Source organism: Bufo bufo, chromosome 4 (genome assembly GCF_905171765.1).
Source record: "Bufo bufo chromosome 4, aBufBuf1.1, whole genome shotgun sequence".
Lineage (NCBI taxonomy): Eukaryota > Metazoa > Chordata > Amphibia > Anura > Bufonidae > Bufo > Bufo bufo.
Genome location: NC_053392.1, coordinates 629431712 through 629435913, shown reverse-complemented (window position 1 = coordinate 629435913; position 4202 = coordinate 629431712).

The following is a 4202-nucleotide window of genomic DNA, read 5'->3' as shown; positions in this document are numbered from 1 at the left end:
GAAATGCACTGTAACCGGCAGGTACGACATGTGCTGCCTTCCTTCCTTAAATAAGGGCAATAATTGCCACCTGTTTTTCAAAGAATGAATGATCTCACTCATTGAACTCCACACTGCTATTATTTTGAACATGCCCCTTTCAATAAGTGATTGAATTACAGAGAATCAGCAGCATGCATGTCATGACTTTTGGGTCTGTTGGATTTCTATTACTCTACTACACCTTTTGCGCTGTGGCATTAGAAGAATTTTGATATCTCTGACTTTTTAGTCTAACCAGACTGTCTATTACTCTGTAATTCCTCTAGCACCGTTCTATGGAAAGCAGTAGGTTTAAAGAGCACCCCAAATGCTTGAAATAACTTCTTTATTAACTTTTCTTCATATAACACTGCCGCCTCCGCAGCAGATAGTCCATGTAATGTACATAACACATGTTGAAAAGATATCACAAAATGGCGGTATGCATAAGATGATGGTTCAACTGTTCAATCTTGTCATTCATCATAAACTGGTGGATATATTTCTCTCTTCAGTATCTGTACTCTCACTTTAAGTTATTTAAGCACTTTATGATCTCTCTGAGAGGTATATCTGAGGTCTAACTAATAGTTCACTTGCAGTATGCAGTTAGCAGTGTCTATTTGCAGATTGGTTGAGTACGATCTGGTATGGATTTGGATTGCAATATGGAATTTGGTGGAACTGTAAATAATTACATAAATCACTGTGAAAGGTGCACCACAATGATTTGCAACTGACAAAACTGGCTAATCCCTCAGGCTGATGTTAAGAACTGAGACTTTAGCCAATGTATTCCAGTCAGGAACACATTGGAGCCCTTTTGCACCACGTGAAGGTATCTCAGCGTGGCATGGGTTCCTACCACTAGACTACCTATGGTGTGTGAACACGGTCTGAGAGGTGCTAAGATACAACTTATAGCCAAGCTCCCACATACCTCCATAGTGAAATCACTCAGGTACTGGGAGAGATGATAAGCCCCACCTATAACAGGCCTGTAACTGTAAGTAAACACACATATAACTGGTTCAGTATACAGTTCTAATCACAATACTAACAATAGGAACATTTTGTAACTGTTCTAAATGCCTATTTTGGCCTCTCTGCTTCTATAAAACACAGCTCTTAGTGGAGTGAATGTCTGTTCAGCTCCTCTCCTCTAGTGTAATGATTCCAGCAGCTCCTGCTAGGGGGATTTCCCACACAGGCTGCGTGTGAGGCTGGCTGTGATTGGTCAAAACTCCTGCTGTGTGTGAGGCTGGCTGTGATTGGTCAAGACTCCAGCTCAATAACAACAGTTTAACTCTATGCTTTCTGTTGTTTCTGCTGTGTCATTGAGCTTACCTCACATTCATATAATGAATCTTAAAGGCATACTATCTTTTCTGCTTCTGTGAAAACAATATATATAACAGTTATATAACATCCAAAACATGAAGTCACAGTAAATAACTCTGCTTTTGTCTTTAACACATAAACATAGGAACTGTATTAAGGTTATTGGCAGGTCTAGCTATATACACATATAAAATTAAAGGCCTCTTGCACACAATTTTTTTTTTCTGTTTCCGTTCTGTTTTTGTGGTTTCCGTTTTTGGTCCGTATGCAGAACCATTCACTTCAATGGGTCCACAAAAACAATGGAATGTACTCCGTATGCATTCCATTTCCTTATTTCCGTTCCGTTAAAAGATAGAACATGACCTATTATTGACCGCAAATCACGTTCCGTGGCTCCATTCAAATCAATGGGTCCGTAAAAAAAAACTGAATGCATACGGAAAAGCATCCGTATGTCTTCCGTATCCGTTACGTTTTTGCGGAACCATCTATTGAAAATGTTATGCCCAGCCCAATTTTTTTATGTACTTACTGTTTAAACATTATTATATGCTTCCGTTTCCAATCCGCAAAAAACGGATCACAAACGGAAAAACGAAACGGCAAAATGGAATGGAAGCGGAAACACTACTGAAACAAAAAACGGATCCGTTTAAAACCGTCTGCAAAATACTGAAAAAGCCATACGGTCGTATGGCCTAACACAACAGTCCAGGGACTCCTACAGCGTATGGGGCTCCGGAGCAGACGGACGGTCACTGCGCCTCTGATAATGAAGCTGCTCGGCAGAAAAGGCTTCAATTTTAGGAATTGGACCTCCGCTGATTGGTAAAGGGTTGTCTTCTCCGATGAGTCACGTTTTCTGCTTCATGGAACAGATGGAAGTTGGATTGTCAGGTGAGAAACATCAGAGAGGGAACACCCTGCAACCATTGCTGGAAGAACACAAGCTGGTGGGGGCAGCGTTATGGTCGGGGGAAGGTTTCCTGGCATTCTCTGGGCCACTCATCCTTGTGGAAGGCTCTCAGTCTCCACCAATTTGGGTATGAATCCATCCTTGGATCACGTACACCCATACATGCCGATTGTCTCCTCTGGGGCACATGGGATCTTCCAGCAAGACAATGCGACATGTCACATGGCTATAAATGTCTAACATTGGTTGGAAGAGCATGACCAAGACTTCCAAGAACCACCCTGGCCCCCAATTCCCTAGACTTGGACCCAATTTATGAGCTGTGGGCCCACTTCAATGGTTGTCTTCTCTATGGATGCCCGACACGCGCTGTCCAGTAGCTGTGAGATGCACTGCAGTCATCATGGCTCCAGATACCTGTGACCACCTACCAGCACCTTATGGAGTCATAGAAACATAGAAACATAGAATGTGTCGGCAGATAAGAACCATTTGGCCCATCTAGTCTGCCCAATATATCTGAATCCTATGAATAGCCCCTGGCCCTATCTTATATGAAGGATGGCCTTATGCCTATCCCATGCATGCTTAAACCCCTTCACTGTATTTGCAGCTACCACTTCTGCAGGAAGGCTATTCCATGCATCCACTACTCTCTCAGTAAAGTAATACTTCCTTATATTACTGTTAAACCTTTGCCCCTCTAATTTAAAACTGTGTCCTCTTGTGGTAGTTTTTCTTCTTATAAATATGCTCTCCTCCTTTAACGAGTTGATTCCCTTTATGTATTTAAAAGTTTCTCTCATCTCCCCTCTGTCTCTTCTTTCTTCCAAGCTATACATATTAAGGTCCTTTATTCTTTCCTGGTAAGTTTTATCCTGCAATCCATGTACTAGTTTAGTAGCTCTTCTCTGAACTCTCTCTAGAGTATCTATATCCTTCTGGAGATATGGCCTCCAGTACTGCACACAATACTCCAAGTGAGGTCTCACTAGTGCTCTGTAGAGCGGCATAAGCACTTCACTCTTTCTACTGCTTATACCTCTCCCTATACATCCAAGCATTCTGCTGGCATTTCGTGCTGCTCTATTACATTGTCTTCCCACCTTTAAGTCTTCTGAAATAATTACTCCTAAATCCCTTTCCTCAGATACTGAGGTCAGGACTGTGTCAAATATTCTATATTCTGCCCTTGGGTTTTTACGCCCCAGGTGCATTATCTTGCACTTATCCACATTAAATTTCAGTTGCCAGAGTTCTGACCATTCTTCTAGTTTTCCTAAATCCTTTTCCATTTGGCGTTTCCCTCCAGGAACATCAACCCTGTTACATATCTTTGTGTCATCAGCAAAAAGACAAACCTTACCAGCGAGGCCTTCTGCAATATCACTTATGAAGATATTAAACAAAATTGGTCCCAGTACAGATCCCTGTGGAACCCCACTGGTTACGTGACCTTGTTTTGAATGTTCTCCATTGACTACAACCCTCTGCTGTCTGTCACTCAGCCACTGCCTAATCCACTCAACAATATGGGAGTCCATGCTCAATGACTGCAGTTTATTGATAAGTCTTCTATGTGGGACAGTATCAAAAGCCTTACTAAAATCTAGATATGCGATGTCTACTGCACCTCCACCGTCTATTATTTTAGTCACTCCAGGCCCGTCCAGCTGCTGTCCGTGCTGCACATGGCGGTTACTACGGCTGCTGCTCAGAATAATGGGCCTCCACCATGAAGATATATATATAACTTTGGAAACTTTAGACAAGCTGGTGCCTGAAGTTCACCCAGAACATTTCTGCCCCATAAATAGCTCCTCTTCTTATAATCAACACACATGGTAGGTGGGGGCCCTTCTACAGATTTTGCATTGGGGCCCCGGGTCTCCAGGTTATTCCTCACAGGTTAGCACAAACA